Genomic DNA, 25,544 nt, shown 5'->3' with positions numbered 1-25,544 from the left:
GCTCTCAAGTCACCATTCTTTATCAATGCTTTTATGATGTGTACTTAAAACATTTACCATTCTTGCCAGTGGAAAATCTTGAAATATGGGGTTTGAGTTCACACAAATACCCATACAACGGTTATCTTCCCATTAAGCTTGAATTCACTGAAAATGTGATAGGACTACCACAAGTTGTTGATACTCTTGCACTTGTTTGCCCAGATTCTCAGCCAGAGAAGAGAATTGTCATTCTGGTGGGGACTAACACCAATATAGTGAGACGATTGTTTGAGGCTTGTAAACAGAAGCTTGGTGTTCACTTCTTGCATACCTTGTCCATACAACCTGTAGTTCGAGAAGTCTATGAGAATATTCAGAAGTCCAATGGCTCACCTGATGATTGTGAGAGGCATGACACTGTGTGGTTTACACAACATAAACCGATTGTTGTAGGGCCTGGAGAGTCATGTCAAATTCAGGGTAAACCACATTTTTTTTTCTAAATCTACAGATGTGCATGTCCTGATAGACCAGCCGGATGAAACTAGTGTTTCAAAGGATTTGCTAGTTAGACCTGAAGTGCAGTCTGTGTCTGTGGTATCTAATCGCATCATGACTGTTACCGTGAGGAACATGTTCACTAAAGATGTGCATCTGAAACGTGGCACACCAACTGCTTATCTTTATCCTGTCGATATAGCAAAGCAGCAGTTGTGTGAAAAATTTATGGAGGCGTGATGTATTTTCTTGTCACAAATGGGATGTTGGTCGTTCAAAGAGTACCAAGCATGACATACGGCTTACTGATTCAACTCCTTTTCGTGAGCCTTCTCGCTGTTTGCCTCCTGCTGATTTGCAAGATGTGCGAGACCATCTGATGGAATTGCAGAAATGTGGTATCATCTCTGAATCCAGAAGCCCTTATGCTTCTCCTATCGTGGTAGTGCGTAAAAAATCAGGCAAAGTGCGAATGTGTGTTGACTACAGGACATTGAACAGACGAACTATACCTGATCAATACACAGTCCCTAGGGTTGAAGATGCACTCCATAGTTTGGCCGGGAGCAAATGGTTCAGTGTACTTGATTTGTGAAGTGGGTATTATCAGATTCCCATGGAGGAATCTGATAAAGAAAAGACTGTGTTTATTTGCCCACTAGGATTTTATCAGTTTGAGTGCATGCCTCAGGGGATTAGTGGGGCCCCTGCAACCTTTCAGAGAGTTATGGAGAAGACAGTGGGCGACATTAATTTTCTGGAAGTGTTGGTTTATCTGGACGACTTGATTGTTTTTGGCAGAACCCTTGAAGAGCACAATCAACGTTTGCTCAAAGTTCTGGATTGGCTTACAGAGGAGGGTTTAAAGTTGTCTCTGGACAAATGCCAGTTTTGCAGGACTTCTGTGACTTATGTTGGGCACATAGTGTCACAAGATGGAATTGCCACTGATCTGTCTAAAGTGGAAGCAGCTGTGAATTGGCCCAGACAACAGACAGTTACCCAGTTGAGATCCTTTCTGGGTTTTTGTGGCTACTATCGACGGTTTGTGAAAGGGTACTCTAGTTTGTGCAGAACCCTCAACCAGTTGCTTAAGGGTTATCCACAAAAACGCCAGGGAAAGGAGAACCTCAAGAAGCCTGCTACTGATGGGTTCTTCAGGCCCTCAGATCCATTTGGGTCTCGATGGGATGACAATTGTGAGATGGCTTTTCAGGATCTGAAATTCTGTTTGACGCAAGCCCCGGTGTTAGCGTTTGCCGACCCTGAACTACCTTATGTGTTACACGTTGACACCAGTATGGATGGACTGGGTGGCGTGCTCTATCAACAACATCCAGAAGGATTGCGCCCAGTGGCATTCATTAGTAGAAGTCTTTCTACCTCTGAAAGGAATAACCCTAGCCTGGCTGCGCCCTCCTACGTACTTCAGCTCAATTTCATTTCTCTTCAGTACTCCGTCTGGGTTTGCAGTATATTCTTAGGTTTCCAGAACCAAATTTTTTGTAGGACCAATCAGCGAACAGAGGGAGTGGCTGAGAACGATGACGTTGATGTAGTGCGTCAGTTTGAGTTGGAGTAATGGCAGCGGAGATAAACGTGAGTAATGCTATTTGGTCCGTTGTTGCAAAACTGCCGAATATACAGAAGTTAAAGCCGGAGCAAGAACAATGTTTACAAAGTTTTGTTCGTGGCCATGATGTTGTGGCCCTCCTTCCCAAGAGGTTCGGGAAAAGTTTGATTTTCTAGCTCACTCCGCTAGTGGTGAGTGAGTTAGCTAAGGCGAACGATAGGGATGCAAAGCCGATAGTTGTTGTCGTCTCCCCGCTTGTTGCACTAATGGAGGACCAAGTGAAGGAGGCAGAAAAGTAAGGAGTTAGTGCTGGGCAGCTCGGCGTGCACGATGACCGTGACATTTTGAACGGACGCTTTAGCCTGGTGTTCGGAAGCCCAGAGTCCTGGCTGCTAAACAACAAATGGCGTCAAATGCTAGCCTCGACAATATACCAGGACAACCTCGTTGGCATCGTTGTGGATGAGGTCTACGTTACATATAAATGGTAAGTTAACACTTAAATACGTTTAAACAACATAAGGGCTGGTTTTTGCATAATCGATAGCTTAGACAATGTTGTAATTTGAGACTATGACACAAGATTCATGAGAAATGTTGCACTCTCTATTTCGTTTACCTCAGGGGCGAGGCTTCCAAAGGCGAGTCGGCATTCAGAGAAAGTTTTGCCAAGCTCGGAGAGCTGAGATCTATCATCAAGGAGGGTAAGTTAAATGCACTGACCCCTGTGTTGCTTCTGCCCAAGTTGTTGTGGAATATCTAATTTGTTGGCTATTGTAACGTCAATAGTTAGTTTATGTATAATCTCTTATTGCACAGATTAATTACTTTCCCTGTAATAAAAAAGGATTGCGTGATTACATGGATTTAGTGCAGTACTGTTCATAGTGGTGTTCATTAAGTCCTCCCTGCCATAGCCTATAACACCAACACACCTGACAAATTGTTTGGTACGTTATAAAATTGTGCAAGTGTGTTTATCTTGTATTTTTTATTCTCCCAGGTACACCTGTTTTGGCTCTGACTGCCTCAGCTGACATCAAGTCATCAGATTACTCCATATGGACAATGCCGTACAAATCATTGCTAGTCCCAACAAGACAAACATCCGTCTTGGATTGTGCAAGGTGCCCAGCCATAACGTGACCTGCCTAGACTGGATAGTTCAACATGCTAAAAACAAGGGCTCAACCATGCAACCTGTTTTAATTTACTGTCAAACACTTAAATCAGTGGGGAGAGTGTTCTCATACCTAAAGGCTGAACTGCAAGGACATGCCTGGGAAGACTGTGATCCGTCCTGTACAAGTGAAAACCTCCTCATTGGCATGTTCCACAGCAAAACCCTACCCCAAAACAAGCAGAGAGTTTTGGCTTCACTGAGGGGGGAAGGGAAGTGCCGGGTAGTTGTTGCAACTACAGCTTTGGGGATGGGGTTGAATTTCCCTAATGTTTCACTTGTGGTAATGTATGGGGCTCCAGGGGACATAGAGGCAATTTTACAACAGGTCGGCAGGGCTGGAAGACATGGTCAACTAGCACATGCCATCCTCTACAACGCCGTACGGTATTTCAAGGTGGATGAAGAAGTAAAACAACTGCTTGATCTTGGAAAAAACACATGTCTTAGGAAATGTCTCTATGCACATTTTGAAGCAGAAACCAGCCATGTAGAGCCACGCCATCTCTGTTGTACAAACTGTCAGAAGGTTTGCTCTTGTTCGTCTGGAACAAGTACAGAACCAACGCCTAATTATGAACTGATTGAAGATGAACCAATCACTCTGAGATGTAGGCATGTGGATGCAAAAGACAAATCTTTGATTGTAGAATTGCTCAAGGAGTACAGTGATAGTTTATTCAAATCCTGTAATCGACTGTACACCTCACATGCAGCTTGCACTGGATTCAGTCAGCAACTGGTGGACGCCGTTTTGGACCATTGTCAACACATATTTGACCTGCCATACATTACTGCTAACCTTCCTGTGTTTAGATTGGACCATGCGAGAGAGATTTTAATCATCATTAATGATGTTTTTGGTGATATTGATGTGGATCTGCAAGATGATTCAGGGGGGTATTTAACTGATCCAGATCTTTATTACAGTAACTACTTTGACGATGATGATGATGATGATGATGCTGTTGTTGAAGATGCACTCAGGAGTCATGTCAGTAGCTCAGATTCTGAACAGTAAATTTAGTGATTCTTGTGTTGAATAGAAAACTTTGAGGCCCTTTGTGTACTCGTGCAGGAGCATGGTTGGTGTGTCAGTTTTACATGTTGTAAATAGTTAAAATTTGTTTTACAAAATTTTTTACATGTCATAAATAAACATGTGAAAACACATACTCTGAAGACTAATTTGTTTCATTTTCAGTTTTACTTGTTGTAAATATTTAATTTGTTTTAATAAACTAAATGTCATAAATATGTACAAAACTTTGAATACCCTAGTTAAATAAGGTAATTAAGAAAAATAAGACATAATATGAAAATCTTTTGTTTATTACACATCTGCAGATAGAGAGTAAGCACTGCAAATTATTTAAACTATTATAAAATAAAATCATTATATATAGGGACACTTAGTGTACAGATGTTATTTCAATATTTATTCCTTGTCTTTACATAACAAAAAAAACTATTTTAAAACACGTTGCTGCAGATCCGAAACGACCGCAGCGGCGTATTACTAATGATTAGACCCAGCGTCGACAATTGACCGAATACACCACTGTCCTTTTTGTCAAATATACATTTAGAATGTTTAATTGTTCCTTGAACCATTAAATTCAATGCACAAAACCTGCAGCTCTCGTTGACAGACATCTTATCTTATCCAACGGATTTGTTGTTTCCGGCCGGTTTCGGCGCATGACATACGTCATGACCATACGTTAGCGATTGGCTATGGCAGATCCTGAGTGACTCTGGGCAGATCCAATAGTTTAGAACTTTAACAGAGAACCCGCCTACAAGGAAGTAAACGTTTCTCAATGGAGCGAGGCCAGACTCTCTGTACAAATGAAATGTATGAGAGTCTGGTAGAACCAGGCTAGAATTACCCAGCACATAAGCTGGAATTCTTGGCTTTGAAGTGGGCGGTAGTTGACAAGCTGCACGACTATCTTTATGGAGTAACTTTCGAAGTCAGAACGGACAACAATCCCCTGACTTACATTTTGACTTCGGCTAAGTTCACGCTACAGGTCACAGATGGCTAGCAGCTCTGTCAACTTACCAGTTCAGCTTGAAGTACAGACGGGGATTGATAAACATCGATGCAGACTTTCTGGCGAGACGGCCTCATGTCAGTCCTGGAGCTGAAGAAACGTGGGAGGTAGTTCCAGCTTCCGGAGTACGTACTCTCTGCCAATCTGTGGAAGCAAAGGATTAAGTGCAAGGTGCCATTGAGTCAGCTGTAGTACATCAGCAAAGTGCTTACTTACCTGAGTCGTGTTGTCCTGAGAGTGAAGTGTTTCGAGCTGCTGGAAAAGTTGTTTCCTTTACTCAGGATGAGCTGAGGAATTCGAACTTCAGTGAGTTGAGGGAGGCTCAGGGGAATGACCCTTGCCTGAGTAAAGTAAGGCTAGCAGTTAGTCAGAAGCAGTTATCTGGAAGTGTTCATGTTGTGGACCATGTTGACCTCAAGGCCTTGAAAAAAAATGGAAAAGTCTGGAAGTGGATCAAGGTTTGCTATACCAGGTGGTCGAGAGGAAAAATAATCAAAGATACAGGCAGATTGTGCTTCCTACTGCTCTCCGAAGTTCTGTTTTGGAGTCTTTGCATGACAAAAATGGACATTTAGTTTTGGAAAAACGTATACGCTCGTGAGAGACCGTTTGTTTTGGCCTAGGATGAAAGAAGAAGTGGAAGCAGATTGTAATAATTGTGATCGCTGTATCATGAGGAAGACTTTGCCTCAGAGAAGTGCACCTCTGTCACATATGCACAGTTCTGGTCCTCTGGATTTAGTCTGTATTGATTTTCTAACAATTGAGCCAGACATCCGGAATGTTAGTAATGTGTTGGTCATTACTGATCATTTTACTTGGTATGCCCAGGCTTTTCCTTGCAAAGACCAGAAAGCTTTGACGGTTGCGAGAACCTTGTGGGAGAAGTATTTTTTTCACTATGGCCTGCCAAATAGAATACACTCTGATCAGGGGCGGGATTTTGAGAGCCATTTGATCAAGGAGATGTTGGCTATGTTGGGAGTAAAGAAATCCCGCACTTCTCCATACCATCCACAGGGGGATCCACAACCAGAGAGCTTTAACAGGACACTTCTCAATATGCTTGGCACGTTGAATGCACAACAAAAATCAAGGTGGAGTCAGCATATTGCCTAGTTAGTTCATTCGTACAATTCTACCCGAAATGATGCGACCGGGTATACGCCATGCTTCCTCATGTTTGGAAGAGACCCTAAGTTACCGGTGGATGTGTGTCTCGGGGTTCGGTCTGATGAAGATTCGCCAGTTTCCTACAGGAAATATGTAGAGAGAATGAAGCAACAATTAAAGGAAGCATATGAGTTGGCAACGACTGCATCTTCACGTGCAAACCAAGAAAACAACCTGAGGTATGATAAGAAAGTGCGTCCTCAGAGTCTGAAGCCTGGAGACAGGGTCCTTATTCAGAACCTTGGGTTAAAAGGAAAGCACAAACTTGCAGATCGGTGGCATTCCATGCCATATGTGGTAAAGAGTCAGTTGTCTAACTTGTCTGTCTATAAGTTGGTTCCAGTGAGTGGCAATTCTACATAGAAACCATATATTGCACTTGAAATCACAAGTGAAAATGAGTTCTGAAAGTGGAAGCCCAAGCCCTTTACCCGTTCGTAAGACCAGAAAGAGACAAAGTGAGAAGCCCATGTCTGAGCCTGTTAACTTTGTGGCGAGAGATTTTTCATCATCTGACTCAGAGTCAGAATATGATTATGAGCCCCTTATGTGCTTTGATTCTAACTCTCTGGAGATTGAACATCAGGGTCAGGACCAGCAAGATAAGGATGCTGTTGTGCCTGATGTCTGTGATTTCCCCAGAGTGGAGGAGGTGGGTTAACTGTTGGGAAATCAAGTTGAGACTTTAGATGATGGAAAGGTTGACACAGAAATAGTAGGTGGTGAAGGTACAAGTGAACAGCAGTTTGAACATAACAATAACCTACCGGAGTTCATAGATCCTGTGACTTCAGTGGTAGAACCATCTAATGTGCTTGATAATTCTCAAGTGAGGAGATCTGACAGACCTCCTGAGAGGTTTACTTATCCTGAGTTGGGAAGACCTGTTAAATAGAAAATGGTTGCTTCTCATTGCTGTGGGGTTGTTGGTCATGGAACTAAGTCTTTATGTTTTTGTGAACATGGTCAAACTCAACATGTGTGGTGGTGTAATTCTCAAGTGTTGTGTAATATGTGCATGAGAAATTCAAAGGCTTTTCCTTGCACAGTCCCCAAGAGTGTAAACCTATAATTACTAAATTTTAATGCAGGGTTTGAGAATACTTATTTATTTTATTTTATTCCCTTTTGTGTGTTCCTCTTAAGTCCAGACATGGGGGCATGCTGGAATTTGGTGGGGGGAGGATGTAACCCTGTGAATATTTGTACTCATTTATTTTAATTTGATGTTTTTTAATTATTTTTATAATACATGGGAATTTGCATATTGTCATGTAAAGGTTGTGTGAGGTATTTCAAATGTTAACCAATGAGTTGTTCCATTGAGTTTTGGTTTGTTCACTATCAGCCAATCAGAATGAGTAGGGGGGAAGAGAGAGAGACGCGAGAGTTGGAAGCTGGGGGTACAGTTCAATTCAATTCAATTCAAGTTTATTTGTATAGCGCTTTTTACAATACAAATCGTTACAAAGCAACTTTACAGAAAATTATGTTTCTACAATATTTAGTAGTAGCTAGTAGTTTGTGCACGTTTGACAGGATTTTAGAAAAATAAAAATAATAATAATAATACAAGACGTAGTCAGCTAGATGATGAACTATCAATATTATTAATTAATAGTAATTATATGATGCAGTCACACATGTAGCAATAATTGTTAGTTCTGTTTGTTGATTCAAGGTTAGGATCATCTGGGGTCCTCTGAGGGTCAGCATCATCTCTTCTCAGGTGTTCTGGATCCAGACTGGAGCTTGTGTAAATCCTAGTTACCACGGGATGTAAATCCCGTGGCAAAACATAGAAACAAAATAGAGACATCATTAGCATAGCTGCTGATCCAACAAAGTAAAATTAGTTTAACCCAAGCTAAAGAATAAAAATGCAGATGCAACTACACTCACAATTTAAGAGATACATTATTCGAATGCTTGGCGAAAGAGATGCGTATTTAATCTAGATTTAAACAGAGAGAGTGTGTCTGAACCCCGAACATTATCAGGAAGGCTATTCCAGAGTTTGGGAGCCAAATGTGAAAAAGCTCTACCTCCTTTAGTGGACTTTGCTATCCTAGGAACTACCAAAAGTCCAGTGTTTTGTGACCTTAGGGTGCGTGATGGGTTGTAGCGTGGTAGAAGGCTAGTTAGGTACGCAGGAGCTAAACCATTTAGGGCCTTATAGGTAAGTAATGATAATTTGTAACTGATACGGAACTTAATAGGTAGCCAGTGCAGAGACTGTAAAATTGGGGTAATATGATCATATTTTCTTGACCTGGTAAGGACTCTAGCTGCTGCATTTTGGACTACCTGTAGCTTGTTTATTGACGAAGCAGGACAACCACCTAGAAGTGCATTACAATAGTCCAGTCTAGAGGTCATGAAAGCATGAACTAGCTTTTCTGCATCAGAAACAGATAACATGTTTCGTAGCTTGGCAATGTTTCTAAGATGGAAGAATGCGGTTTTTGTAACATTGGAAATATGATTTTCAAAAGACAAATTGCTGTCCAATATAACACCCAGATTTCTGACTGTAGAGGAAGTAACAGTACATCCGTCTAGTTGCAGATTGTAATCTACAAGATTCTGTGTGGTGTTTTTTGGTCCAATAATTAATATCTCTGTCTTATCCGAATTTAATTGGAGAAAATTATTTGTCATCCAATCTTTTACATTTTTAACACACTCTGTTAGCTTAGATAATTGGGAAGTTTCATCTGGTGTTGTTGAGATATATAGCTGAGTATCATCAGCATAACAGTGGAAGCTAATTCCGTATTTTCTAATAATATTACCAAGGGGCAACATGTATATTGAAAATAGAAGGGGACCTAGGACGGATCCTTGTGGCACTCCATACTTTACTGATGACAAATGAGATGACACCCCATTTAAGTAAACAAAATGGTAGCAATCGGACAGGTAGGATCTAAACCATCTTAGAGCCTGCCCTTGAATACCTGTATAGTTTTGTAATCGATCTATGAGTATGTCATGATCTATGGTGTCGAACGCAGCACTAAGATCAAGTAAGACTAGAAATGAGATGCAGCCTTGATCTGACGCAAGAAGCAGGTCATTTGTAATTTTAACAAGTGCAGTTTCTGTGCTATGGTGGGGCCTAAAACCTGACTGAAATTCTTCATACAGATCATTTTTATGCAGGAAGGTGCTCAAATGAGCAGACACAACTTTTTCTAAAATTTTAGACATAAATGGAAGATTTGAAATAGGCCTATAATTTGCCAGTACACTAGGATCTAGTTTTGGTTTCTTAATAAGAGGCTTGATAACCGCCAGCTTGAATGGTTTTGGGACGTGACCTAAAGATAACGACGAGTTAATGATATTGAGAAGCGGTTCTTCGGCTACAGGTAACAACTCTTTTAGTAATTTAGTGGGATCTAATAAACATGTTGTTGGTTTAGATACAGTGATAAGTTTATTTAGCTCTTCCTGTCCTATATTTGTAAAGCACTGCAGTTTATCTTTGGGTGCGATGGATGAAACTGAAGTGTTAGATGCTGTAGAATCTACATTCGCTATTGTATTTCTAATGTTATCTATTTTATCAGTGAAGAAATTCATAAAGTCATTACTATTTAACGTTGGTGGAATATTTGAATCAGGTGGCGTCTGGTAATTTGTTAATTTAGCCACTGTGCTAAATAAAAACCTTGGATTGTTTTGGTTATTTTCAATGAGTTTGTGGATATGCTCTGCCCTAGCAGTTTTTAGAGCCTGTCTATACCTGGACATACTGTTTTTCCATGCAATTTTAAAAACTTCCAAGTTAGTTTTTCTCCATTTGTGTTCAAGACTACGAGTTACTTTCTTGAGAGAGTGAGTATTACTGTTATACCATGGCACAGTACGTTTTTCTGTAACCTTTTTCAATTTGATGGGGGCAACAGCTTCTAATGTATTAGAGAAAATAGTGCCCATGTTGTCAGTAATTTCGTCTAATTCATGTGTATTTTTGGGTACAAATAGCAGTTGAGATAGATCAGGCAGGTTATTTGCGAATCTGTCTTTGGTGGCTGGAACAATAGTTCTGCCCAGACGGTAACGCTGAGACATATAGTTAATATCAGTTATACGCAGCATGCACGATACAAGGAAATGGTCTGTAATATCATCACTTTGGGGTACAATATTTATAGCAGTAAGATCGATTCCATGCGATATAATTAGATCTAGTGTATGATTAAAACGATGAGTGGGCCCGGTGACATTTTGCTTGACTCCAAAGGAGTTTATTAGGTCAGTAAACACAAGTCCTAATGTATCATTTGCATTATCAACGTGAATATTAAAATCTCCCATGATTAGCGCTTTATCAACTGTAACTAGAAGGTCTGAGAGGAAATCTGCAAATTCTTTTAGGAATTCTGTATACGGCCCTGGTGGTCTATACACAGTAGCCAGAGCAAGAGATACATTAGATTTCTTTTGCATGTCTGACAGTGTAACATTTAGCAGAAGTATTTCAAAAGAGTTAAACCTGTATCCTGTTTTCTGGGTAACATTGAGAATATCACTATATATTGTTGCAACACCTCCGCCACGACCAGTCTGACGGGGCTCATGCTTATAACAGTAGTTTGGTGGAGTAGACTCATTTAGACCAAAATAATCATTTGGTTTTAGCCAGGTTTCAGTCAAGCAGAGTACATCAAAACTATTTTCTGTGATCATTTCATTTACAATAACTGCTTTGGGTGTGAGTGATCTAATATTTATGAGCCCAAACTTTAAAAATTGTTTTTGTTCATTTACTTTACATTTTTATGGTTTAATTACGATAAGATTTTTTCTAGATCCTACATTATATTTTGACCTCACTATTCGGGGAACAGACACAGTCTTAATAGTTTTTACAGCACAAGTACTTTTATCATTTAAGCGGGTGGAACAAAAGTCATCATAATAGTTATGAGAGAATTGTCTTACTAGTCACATGGAGCGAAGTGTCCTGGAGATGTTGTCAGAGAGCAGCTCCGCTCCGATTCTGCTGGGGTGTAATCCATCAGCGCGAAACAGCCTAGGACGCTCCCAGAAAAGATTCCAGTTATTAACAAATAGCAGTTTCTGTTCTTTACACCATGACAACAACCATTCATTTAAAGCAAAAAGTCTACTGAACCTTTCGTGTCCTCGTCGATACGTGGGCAGTGGTCCTGACACGACGATCGTCGCCGCGGTCGTCATGCTGCGAACCGTCTCGATCAGGCTGCTGAAGTCCCTCTTCAGCGTCTCCGTCTGCCGCAGCGTGGTGTCGTTAACCCCGGCGTGAAGCACGACCGCTCTGGGGCTCTCGTCGACCTTCAGGATCGCGGGTATCTGTGCAGAAACATCGAGAACACGAGCACCAGGCAAACAATGAGTGTGCACTTTACCTTCGGCTAACGTAGCACTTACGTGTCGGACGATGGAGTCTCCGATGATCACAGCGTCGCGTCCTGTCTCGCGGAGGGGAGCGAAGCGGTTCCGGATGGAGATGTCGAAGGCAGGAGGGGGAGAAGTCGTCGCCCGGGACCCGGCTCGCGTCCTCCGCTGTGGATGCACCCAGGGTCCGTGGTGTCCCGGCGTCGCAGTGAAGGACATCTGGGAAGATCGCGTCCTGGGTGCACCGGGCCTGTGCAGAGAAACACACGGAGTAGACGTGGTGGGACTGTTAGCAGATCGCTGTATACTTACCCCGGACTTGTGAGCGTCAGCCCGGGATGATTCCAGCGCGGCTCTCCGCTCTCTCAGCTGGGCCTGCCTCACCTCCAGGTCGCGAATCTGCTTTCCCATGGCCTCGAGCTCGAGCTGCACAGAGTGGAGACATTCATCCGCCATTAAAGCAAGTAACAGTGAGTACAGCAGTGGTAATGTGTGTGAATAGAGTATTAGCAATGTAAGCGCAGTTAGCTGCAACCACGCCGCTGATGCTAACGGGCTAAAAGCTAATAGCGGACCCGGGAGATCAAAATAAAACTAGTGATAGCGAGGCGCTCTGATTGTTTTTGTTGTAGAATACAATAGAGGATATATTCACACGTTATATAAACGGAAACGATGATTGATTTTTGAGTTAAAAATAGTCAATGAAAAGAATATAGTGACGGAGCTCAAACGCAGTACAGCCGCCAACAACAAAACGTACAGGAAAGAAGAGCGCGCTGTTCGACTGAGTAAGAGAGTTAACTGAAACACATGCTGTTAAAATATATCTAGCGACAGTGTTTGTGTCCTATATCACATTCAGATATATTAATATATGTATTGTGACAACAGGAACGTTTTCTTTGTGTTTAAAGATTAAATGCGTTAAGTCTGCTCTGATCATCATAGCAGCCGTCATTTTATGTTTCGCCGGAAAGGACTATAGTGTTTCTCGGGATTCAAGGACTAAGAAGAGTCAAACAGCATCAGAGTATTTTCAGGCGGTTCTATGCCAAACATAGACTTTCAAACTTGTTGAAGGAGAGAGAACGACGGCTTTCGTGCGTCTGAGTCGTCGGCCATTTTCTGGTGTGTGACGCATCACTAATTTCAGCGTCGGACTGTTTTCCTGTTCCTTGTGAGGAGATGAGGACACAAGCTTCACGTAACCACTTCTCTGTGCAGTTGGAGAGTTTACTCTGCTGTAACAGAGTATCTGAGTGAGTAACTGAGTGGGTAACCAGTGTGTCTATGCACATTGAAAACTGCGTCATCCATTCGTGACTGATATTAAGTGCACCACCGAATTTGGGCCCCAACGAAATCCAAGCGCTTGGTTTTATGAACATTTGAGCATGTAAAGTGTGAATGTTATTCAAGTTACAATTTTGAATTCAAAGAAGTATACAACTGTTACAACTGGTATTATCCACCAGAGACTGTTTTTTTTTTTTTTTTTAGTTCATTAGAACTGTAATTTTCTGACACCTTAAACAAGTGGTTTCATTTTATTTCTTCTAAAAAGAAGGTGATATTTTATTTCATTTTTTTACATTTGTTTTTTTTTTAGTTTTGAGGTAAAATAAATAAGTCTCTCTTTGTTACTACGCTTGTATTTGTTTCACAGCCTAACTTGATTACAGTATTGTTGTAGGAAGAAAACAGCCCTTAACAAATAGTGAAGTAGCATTTTTTTTTTATGAAGGTTAATGTGTACACATATTTGTGTGTAGTTTAAGCTACGTTTCTGGAGGCACCGTGACAAATTATAGTTTCTTTTGAAATACCAGAGAAAATCCAGCCAACTCACCATCAATTGCTGGAGCCCAGGTCTTGTTGTTGTTTTTTTTTTATGCGTATTCAACAGTAGTGTTACATATAATCATCTTTGTTGTCCGGTCGTACAAGTAAAATTATCTTTCACTTCCCTTCAAAAAATGTACTTGTCCCGCACAAGCATTAAAGGGACAATAAGTAACTTTTTAGGTATTTTATTATCTAAAATCAATATTTTTATTCATAAATATGCCCTCAATGGTGTACAAATACCTATGCCAATGTTTAAACTAATCCTCGTAAATGAAGAATTTATCATCTTTATATACATGGGACGGGTAGGTCGATGGAGGCTTCCATGTAATTCCGCCATCTTGCAAAACTATAATAGCAGAGAGGGACAAAAAGTACTAAGCCAACGCGTTTCCACAACGCGTTTTCGGTCAGAGCCAGAAACGCAGGTGCAGAGCAGTGAGAGGCGCTTGAAACTGCACAGGCAAGTTTAAAAGTCTGGATTGCATTCTTATTATGGACCATACATATGCCGCGCCACAGGAGAAGAAAACATCGTCGCCAAAACGAAGTGCTATTAGAAGACATCCTGTCAAAGCTTTTTGCTACTTATCGCCTACCGTAGATGCAACGCGCATTTGAAAAAGCGAGGCGCTGGAGGGCAAAATTAGTTTGAATGCAAAATACAATTTCACCACTAGATGGGAGTAATTCCTACTTACAGCCCCTTTAATGTCAAGCTCTGTTACTTTATATTAAATTCAGCCTACCAAAGTGTCTATGAGGAGTGACCGTTTTATGTGCCACATCTGAAATCCACCGACAGTACATTTGGCAGGATGATGGGTGTTAATGTCAAGCCCTGAACATTACCATTGGTATTTATCAACAACAGGCAGGAACGTTACATGTTGTTATTATTTTTATACTGTTTAAGGTAACACGAAATGTACATGTTCTGTTACAAATCATTGCAACAAATGAACACAGACTTCAATGCTCCCTGTGTTGTTGTGCGAAGGATTATGAGATCTGTGCGTGTGTGTGTATGTGCCAATAAATAAATAAAGGTTGCAACTTCTGTTTCATCATAAATGTTATTAACTGATATTGTTACATTGTAAATGTTTTAAAACACATAATTTATTTTTTCTTTTACATAAATTGTAGGCCCTACTTTTCTTTTCCATCAGGGTGTGGCCAAATGTTTTACTGGTGCTTTGTCATCATTTCAAGTTTTCAGATGCAACCCAGTCAGTTCTTCCACGGCACCAAAAACTGGCACATGACTAGACCGCTCCACTGCTACATAGTGTGTGTGTACTTTCAAGACTAGGAGTTTATTGTTTTCTTTCTAGGCCAAAAGTGTAAATGTTTTTACAACAATTATAAGGTGCTTTATTGTTCCCAGTGGCATCTATGCTAATATTAGTCAGATTCATTCTTATTCCGAGGCCACTGTAGCCACCAGATCCAGACTGCATCCAGATCGGATGGTGGATCAGCACCTAGAGACAACCTCAATGGCCCTGAATATCAGCAGATAGCATGCCAGCTAGATTAGCCCCAAAGACAGACCCCCTGCGAAGACCTCATCACCTATATGGCTATCGGGACAAGACCACAGGAACCAGACGAGTCATCTGCTCAATCTGACCTGTGCTGCAGCCTGGAAAATGTCTCTTTGTTATTTTTCCTCTTGCATTACAAAATATTTTACTGTTTGACTCCGTAAAGCTGCTTTGACACAATAAGTATTGTATAAAGCACTATATAAATAAAGGTGACTTGTGAACAGTAGTACTATTTATAAAAGTTTGCTTGCTAACAGGATACATAAGCTTGTTTAGTCTTTATTTTAATATTTTTCCCAAACTTTTCAAGTTTTGCACTTGTATTTGTCACACTACGGTGCATAAGAAATGGACAAAGATGATGAATGACATGAACAGTCTTTAATAAATCCACATAGAGATAATCCACAGACTGGACAAAGACAAACGGAAAAGACTGGAACTTAAATGCACAGGCAAATTAAGATACTTAAGACAGGTGAATCAAATATACAATCAAGGGGGGGGCAGAAACTATGTCACAGAACAAATGGGGAATGAAAACACAACAAAAAAGTCCATATGGTGTTACAGTATTACAGATGTAATGCTTGTAAACCAGAGCTTTAAAGGGATACTTAACCCCAAAATTAACTTTGCTGTTAATTTACTGACCCTCAGGCCATCCAAAAGTAGGTGAGAGTAGATGTAGGTGCCTTTTTTTTTTCTTCAAACCTGTACAGTATGTTTAGTCTGTATGAAGAATCCTATATGCAGATTGTTTTTAAATAAAATTACTAGATAGTAATTAATTGAAGCAGCTTGATTTTTTTACAGTGTTGATTTAGGAATATTTATTGTTTAATGTTATCCCTGCTTGCATTCATGATGGGTTCATTTGAAATCCTCCATTACAACTCCATTACATTACCAGCTATTTATTTATTTTTTTAACTTTTAATTGAAAACGGTAGTGTATTGTAACGTCCATACACTTGGCCCAAGGAAAGTATCCAGAAGTGGCTGAAGGTTTCTTGTGTGTTCGGTCTTTTCAGCACACAATGCTATTCAATTTAGGTTAAATTCAAATCTGACTCCATTTTATTATGATCTCGAGTTTAGGTTAGAATGCCAATTATTGTTGATCATTTATAAGAAAAAAAATCTGATTGCTCTATTTTGCTCTTAAATCATATTGAGTCTCATTAATCGTAGTCCTATATATAACACTTTGAGTCTTGTACCAGCTGGATCACATATTAACAAATTCGTCAGTCTTTGTCATTAGACAGAGGCGATTGACACTGGGTGGCTGGTGCAATACTTAGCTCATTAGAATATTTTTATTAGTCCCCATAGATCTGTAAACACTTAATGTAAGACTATATCTAACCAGAGGTCATGACCATTACTATAGAAATAAGTTGACCAAACTTAACTTCTTCTAAGTAACTTGATACAGCATAATCATGCAGTGATTTCTCAGTCAGAATAAACTCAAATGTAACAATGTATTATTAGTCAGGTAAATATGTATTATGCCATTTACACAATCAATTCAGAATATCAAATCAATTCAAATCAATATAAATCATCACACTCTCAAAGGATAAATCTAAGAGAAAGAAATGCACACCTTACTTTAAAAAGATACATAGTGTGGAGTGTTGAGACACACACCACGCTGCAGGCTTCTTGCTACAGAATCGCCCTAAACCCTTTGCCATCTTTCTGTAAATACCCAGATAATTCAATGGCTTACCAAATGGAGGTGTCTTCAATTATAATTAGGTTTTCATCCTAATTATATCCAGGGATCATAAATGGGCAATAAGAATTTGTGATTGAATGAGTTATGGATAACTGTAGAAGAGGGCACTTATTTATATTCAGGAGGTAGGATAAATGAAGGACCTGGGGGAGGGAACTCCTTAAGTTGTGCACAATATCCCTTATTTTCTAGAACTTCTTTGAAATTTGTATTTTGTCTGAGAAAATGAGACCATTTTACCAGGTGCACTGAGACATTACACCAAACATGTATATTCCCTTGCTGTACACACTTAACATTGTTTAGATTTAAAGTGAGCTTTAGATGAGGGAACAGAGAGTGATGGGGAGAGTGTATTGGTGAGATGTGGACTGCTTGGCTTGGTGGGTCTCAGATGGTACTTTTACTTATGCAGGAGAGTGTTCAAGAGAGCATTTAAATGATAATTCATAGGAAAGTTTCTTTGTTATCTTAAGGAAAAGTTGTCCCACAGTCCAGACGGTCCGACTCCAGACTTACAGAATATTAAAATAGAAAATTCCCATTATGTGCATTATGGAAGCTTGTAAAAACAACTTAAAACTCCCCAGCTGTTCAATCAATTTAGAGTGTATTATTCACTCGAATCAGAGGCAACCTGACAGCTTTGACCATAAAATATTAAAGTAATAAGGAAGTGGAAACAACACCACTGAAGCGTCCAAATGACCTAACTGAGAAATCTTTATTCATCTCTGATATAAACCATTAGAGAGAGTGCACTACTTTAATGCATAGCCTGTGTCTCATTAGGTAGTGAGACATGCGGTTCTGCTGAGGTTGTCTCATAAACTGAGGATAATGACATGATTTTCTCAGAAATGTATTTGAAAGGTTTTTTTTGTTTGTTTTTTAATCGCACGTATTGTATTTTTTTTTTTTTTACATAATTTAAATACTCATTCCAATTGGACGCATCAGTCATTTAACATTTTTATCTATTCAGACCAGCAGACATGCGTTAAGATTGATCTTATTAAATTGCATGAGGAATAATTGCTCACATGCATCCAGAATGCAGTCGTCAGTCATGTAGAATAACTACGCGGCAAACAATAAATCCCTGCGACTCATGCCAGAGCTCTCTGACATCAGACTAGCCCTTAAGATACCACATGTCTATCACTTCTGATTGCCTGTGTGAATTCAACAATGTTAGTTTGTTATTCAGACCATAGTGGAGTCAGTAATGAAAGCCAGTGCACTTGCAGGGTTTGTCATAGGTGAAAAAAGAGAGCCAATTTAGCTTACTATCAAACAAGAGTATTTTATTGACAAGGTCAAAGGATATGTCGCAAATTTTAGAAGATCATTAAAACCACCAATTTAAACTCCTAAAATATTCCTCTATATGTGTGTGTGTGTGTGTGTGTGTATTTTCCTGTTTAACATAATAAAGTAACAGTATTTTTAGAATGCTCAATATTTTTTGTTCAATACAAATTTGGAGTAAGATTTACTTTGAAACAGTTTTCACTCAGACATTTTCACACAAAAATAAATAAATAAATAAATGGTGAGTACCATACTAAATGTTAAATTTTTAGGTATAGATACTTAAATAATATTTTATTGTAAAAAATATGTCACCCTGGAAAACAAACCAGTCTTAAGTGTAATTTTTTTCATCTGAAAGCTGAATAAATAAGATTTCCATTGATGTATGGTTTATTAGGATCGGACAATATTTCGCCGAGATACAACTATTTGAGAATCTGGAATCTGAGGGTGCCAAAAAATCTTAATACTGAGAAAATCGCCTTTAAAATTTTTCATCTGAATTATCTGGATTGCATATTGCTAAACAAAAATTACATTTTGATATATTTATGGTGGAAATTACCATAAGTGCTACAACCTGGTATAATGCATCTCTCCTTTTTTAAGGTAAATGTATATTTACAGTGTCCCTGTTCAAATAAATGAAGTAAAAAAAAAAAAAAAAAGGAAATGTACAAAATAGCTTAATGGAACATGATCTTTACATACATATGTACGTGCATGCTGCTCAAATATTATTATAGCCCAGTTCGTGCTGATTACAGTGATATTAGACTTTAGCCATTTAGATGTTTATAAGCAACTAAAAAAAGCACAATGTCTCCAGGCCCCAAAAATACCCTTAGACCTCAGAGGGTTAATATCATAATGATTTCTGGTATAAAATAAAAATCTATCATTTTGACCCATACAATGTTTTTTTGGTTATTGCTACAAATATACCACAGTGTCTATATATATGAGAGAGAGAGAAGTATATATATATAGTTTTATTTTTTTTTTTTTTTTTTTTTTTTTTTTTTTTACAGTGTATGTCTAAACCAAATTTGATGATGATTCAACTAAATTTGTGTTCAAAAAGTGACCGTGACAGTTACTAATGTGCTCAGATACCCAAAACGTGTTGTCAGTGAATGGCAACTATATAACAAAGCAGGCCTTGAAAAAATCAGCAGGCTGAAATACAATTTTAAATGGTGAGAAAAGGCAATATACGTTGGACATTGCAATGACCATGGAAATCTCAGTACAGTACAATTTGTTCCAAACTTTTTATTTTTATTTTTTATATCTGTGGTTTGTTCAGGGAAACACTTATGCATTTATTTTATATATATATATATATATATATATATATATATATATATATATATATATATATATATATATATATATATATATATATATATGAAGTCGTGGCCTAGTGGTTAGAGAGGTGGACTCCTAGCCCTAGGGTTATGGGTTTGAGTTTTGGGTTGGCAATACCACGGCTTAGGTCCCTTTGAGCAAGGCACCGAACCCTGAACTATTCCCCGGGTGCCGCAGCATAAATGGCTGCCCACTGCTCTGGGTGTGTGTTGACGATTTGTGTGTGTGCATTTTGGATGGGTTAAATGCAGAGCACGAATACTGAGTATGGGTCACCATACAAGGCTGAATGTCATGCCACTTTCGTATATATATATATATATATATATATATATATATATACAACCCGAATTCCGGAAAAGTTGGGACATTTTTAAAATTTTAGTAAAATGAAAACTAAAAGACTTTCAAATCACATGAGCCAATATTTTATTCACAATAGAACATAGATAACATAGCAAATGTTTAAACTGAGAAAGTTTACAATTTTATGCACAAAATGAGCTCATTTCAATTTTGATTTCTGCTACAGGTCTCAAAATAGTTGGGACGGGGCATGTTTACCATGGTGTAGCATCTCCTTTTCAAAACAGTTTGAAGACGTCTGGGCATTGAGGCTATGAGTTGCTGGAGTTTTGCTGTTGGAATTTGGTCCCATTCTTGTCTTATATAGATTTCCAGCTGCTGAAGAGTTCGTGGTCGTCTTTGACGTATTTTTCGTTTAATGATGCGGCAAATGTTCTCTATAGGTGAAAGATCTGGACTGCAGGCAGGCCAGGTTAGCACCCGGACTCTTCTACGACGAAGCCATGCTGTTGTTATAGCTGCAGTATGTGGTTTTGCATTGTCCTGCTGAAATAAACAAGGCCTTCCCTGAAATAGACGTTGTTTGGAGGGAAGCATATGTTGCTCTAAAACCTTTATATACCTTTCAGCATTCACAGAGCCTTCCAAAACATGCAAGCTGTCCATACCGTATGCACTTATGCACCCCCATACCATCAGAGATGCTGGCTTTTGAACTGAACGCTGATAACATGCTGGAAGGTCTGCCTCCTCTTTAGCCCGGAGGACACGGCGTCCGTGATTTCCAACAAGAATGTCAAATTTGGACTCGTCTGACCATAAAACACTATTCCACTCTGAAATAGTCCATTTTAAATGAGCCTTGGCCCACAGGACACGACGGCGCTTCTGGACCATGTTCACATATGGCTTCCGTTTTGCATGATAGAGCTTTAGTTGGCATCTGCTGATGGCACGGCGGATTGTGTTTACCGACAGTGGTTTCTGAAAGTATTTCTGGGCCCATTTAGTAATGTCATTGACACAATCATGCCGATGAGTGATGCAGTGTCGTCTGAGAGCCCGAAGACCACGGGCATCCAATAAAGGTCTCCGGCCTTGTCCCTTACGCACAGAGATTTCTCCAGTTTCTCTGAATCTTTTGATGATGTTATGCACTGTAGATGATGAGATTTGCAAAGCCTTTGCAATTTGACGTTGAGGAACATTGTTTTTAAAGTTTTCCACGATTTTTTTACGCAGTCTTTCACAGATTGGAGAGCCTCTGCCCATCTTTACTTCTGAGAGACTCTGCTTCTCTAAGACAAAGCTTTTATTGCTAATCATGTTACAGACCTGATATCAATTAACTTAATTAATCACTAGATGTTCTCCCAGCTGAATCTTTTCAAAACTGCTTGCTTTTTTAGCCATTTGTTGCCCCCGTGCCAACTTTTTTGAGACCTGTAGCAGGCATTACATTTTGAATGAGCTAATTAAGTGGATAAAAGTGTAAAATTTCTCAAGTTTAAACATTTGCTACGTTATCTATGTTCTATTGTGAATAAAATATTGGCTCGTGTGATTTGAAATTCCTTTAGTTTTCATTTTATTAAAATTTAAAAAACGTCCCAACTTTTCCGGAATTCGGGTTGTATATATATATATATATATATATATATATATATATATATATATATATATATATATATATATATATATATATATAAAGTTTATTTTTCCTGTGGTGCAGCTGGTTGCAATAATTAGCACCACATCTAGTTAGCAAGCTATTAACTAGCTGTGGTTACAAAAAGATTAGCATCTAGTTTTCCAGTGATGTTGATAGGTGATGTCAAAAATGTGCAAACTAAAACTTTTTCACATAGATTTACTACTAAAGTACTGTTGATTGTGCATGATACTCAAGTTAACAACAAATTCAAAACATAAGCTCAGCACTGAAGTTTGTAATATAGTTGCTTATCATTTTTTTTTTTTTTTTAATGGCTCTGTAATCATAATTTTAAGATTTATCAGTGCAAGCATTTTACAGCCTAATGTATTCTAAATCAAATTAAATGGACAGTTTTCTGACTCTAACAGAATTTTATCCTAAGTACCCTCTATATCCTCCGACATTTTCTGTGGATTTATGTAACACTTTTATCAGACTGAATAGTTCATTTATAGCCTTACTCGGAATTATACATTTATAATCCATAACTTCAGAGCTGAGACACACAATTCCTACAGAATTCTCTCAGGATCCTGTTGGGACTCCAAATAAAGAGCTGAAAAATATTCAATCATTTTGAAAACACCCACCAGTGACTGTGGGGTATGAATGAGTAATATCCAGACACAGTCAAAATAATCAGTAAAATCTATTAACCTAATCAGATAGGCCTACTAAAACAGCAGAGACACAGAGAGTCTATGACTAAAATCTGCTTTAATCCACACAAAAATCAGATGAAAAAGTCGAGGTAAATTCTTAACGTATGATTTTGTGAGTGTGTCTAAGCTATTTAAAGTCAACCTCTAGAATGGCAGGACTAGCATTTCCCCAAAGCAATACATCTGTTCCAAATCTGGCTTGGTTATATTATTGGACTCAATTAACAGTTAGCATATTGGAGGTCTACAACAGCATTTTATACAGTCTATTGATTTTATGGCATTAGGAGAAATGCAAAAGCTGGAATAAAAGGACTGAAACTAACAGATTTGTTGCAGCAAAGCAGCAAAGTCCTTGCGCTGTTGCGGTCTGCGAATAGATGTGACTGTAATCAAGATGACTAAAAGGTTCTTATTTTATCCCGTGACAGAAAAGATCCAAACATGGTGGATAATATTTCACCTCTGTGCCAGTACTGCGTTTTTACAGTTCACTGTTCATGTGGATTATGCAAATGGCAAAATCATGTAATGTACCCTTGATATGATAACTGCTCATGCAGGACTGTCAGACGATTTTAAATATGGTGATAAATGAAGACTGAGTTTCAATATTTGGTTTAAATAACTGATTCAGAGCTAGCTGAAGTACGCAAGAAAGTATCTAATATCGGTTTTGTTGCAATCATTGTTTAGATGTAATGTATATGTCACAATATCTCCTGACATATTATAATGACACAGACTCTGTCAGAGGGCTGGCATTTTAAAGGCATTGAAACACCATAATTTGTTTTCTAATGCACAGCTTGCGCATTTGTTCTTCTGTCAGATTTTACAGAGCGAGAACCTCATGTGGGATTTTAATGCTTTAATGTTAAACTAGCTGACTGTGATATGCAAACAGGGCGTTTGTGCAAGAAACCTGAAGTCTATTACCTCAGCCATAACCTGATAATTTGTTTTAATGAACTGGTTCATTTCACCAGTTTGTCTACATAATCACACAATAACCACACATAATGCACTGTATACACAATATTTTTTTTAAAGAACTCGATGTGAAACATGGATGTTACATGTCTAAAGCATTATAAGTGAATACTCGTTTTCATCAGCTCACCAATTTATACCAGCAAAGAGAAACCATAAAAACTTTTATTTTGCCCATTCATTTAAGTGCTTGGCTGCTGCCTTTCCATATCACTGGTTCATTGGTCCATTGGTCTTCGGTCCGAGTCTGAAGTGTTTCCTTGGTTCAGGGACTGTTGCAATAGCTTGAGCTCTGGATGAGTTGGCAAAAACCAGCATCATAGGATCATATACTTTGGTATTTTGCCTTATTTTGAGTCAGAGATACTATCAGGCATGTTCAAAAGTGAGATTTGATTGAGTAACACTAGATCTGTGTTCACTAGTTCAACAAAAAACACCAATTCAAAAGAATGATTCGTATGTGAACCGGACATCACTCTGGACCGCTTGCATTAGGCTATGAATTACAGATAATAATGTTGTGTTTCTTGCACAGACTGATCGTTTCACTTCAGAAGACCTCGATATATTATCAGGAGCCGTGGGATTTAATTTTTTGATCCTTTTTACGTTTATTATCATTATTATTATCAAAAAAGTACAGCCACTGACTTGCATTGTGTGAATTAGCAAGGACCACGGTTTCAGCTAAAATCTTCTTTACTGTTCTGTTGAAGAAAAAAGGCTAACCACATTTTAAATGGCCTGAACTATCCTTCTAACAACCTCATAGCTCACAGAAGGTCATTAACCATTTTTAGTTATTTTTCAAATCCAATTCCCATATGGACAAAATAAATGGAATGTTTACTTTTCAGAACCTGACTGGACTCTTTAAAAAACAGCTAGAATACTAAAATATTTTCCAATGTAAAGAAAGACCATTAATATATTTGTTACCAAGTATTCATTTGAGTGCACCGGCTGAGGTAATTTTTATTTTTTTGGTCTAATCACACTACTAGATCAAAGGCATATGTACTCTTATGCAAATAAGGTTAACCGAGACTCAAGAGTCCTCACAAAAAGAGGGCATTTTTAGCATTTCTCTCTCTAGTTTTATTTAGAATACTGTGGAAATATTCTGGGTAAAGGTTTAGATACAACCAACAGGCATGCCGTCAGGCCTTTTTAACACCCTGCAAAAACTGCTGTGTTGCAGAGTGCATGTAATGGGATCTGTGGGCAGAGTCATTCAGATTCTTCCGTCTAACCAATCAATTCCACAAACAAAGTGCCACCTTATCTACAGGTGCACTACTCCAATGATAAGCTTAACATTGATTTTTTATGTTTAAGTGTTGTCTCTGCAGGAAGCATGTGTACAGACTTTAAACTCTTTCAAAGCACTAGTGAAAGATCTGAGTTTGAATGTGAGACTGGAAAATAGCTGGAGGCTAGGAAAGTTGCCTCATTATACTCTCTCATGATAACTGTGTGTTGTAACAGTGCTCAAGATAACCCAGTGAAAGTCAGGCTAGTTACACTCATTCAAGGAAGTTTTGCCCCTAGGGTATATTGCAGTTTTTGGCCAAACTATACTTCATACCTTCCTGTCAGTAGTTCTCAGCTTGTTAGTATTTTTAACCAAATCTTGGTTTTGAAAACAAGAACAGAACAACATACATTGTATCACCAAGACAGCATGGAGAAGTGGTTTCTCATACAAAGACTTCTGATGTTTGTGAATCTACCTAAATATTTAACCTCTGTACTGTCATTTCTCATGTCAAAACTGCCTGTATAGATCAGATTTATTTATTTATTTTATTTTTCATGCATCAGTGTCTCCAAAAACACCATGCCATCGAAGAAGACTAACAAGATGGAATGTAATGGGAGTAGAGTTGAAATTGTGGGGGGAAAAGGACTAATCCTCTTCACATAACTCAACTGTAGTGTTGTTTTTGGCGGCCTGTTTTAATGTTAGTTTTAGTCTTGTCTTTGTGTGACGCTATCATTTTAGTTTTTATTAGCTTTAGTCACATTCACACTCTTTTTAGTGTAGTCAAGTTTCAGTCAACTAAAAGTCTGAGTATTTTAACCTTTTTTTAGTCAGAATTAACCATGACTATTTTCATCTAGTTTTAGTAAATGAAAACTGATTACATTTAATCTAGCTTTAGTC

Source organism: Carassius carassius, chromosome 28 (genome assembly GCF_963082965.1).
Source record: "Carassius carassius chromosome 28, fCarCar2.1, whole genome shotgun sequence".
NCBI classification, from domain to species: Eukaryota; Metazoa; Chordata; class Actinopteri; order Cypriniformes; family Cyprinidae; genus Carassius; species Carassius carassius.
The sequence above is the reverse complement of the archived record's forward strand: the minus strand, read 5'-3'. Positions refer to the sequence as shown.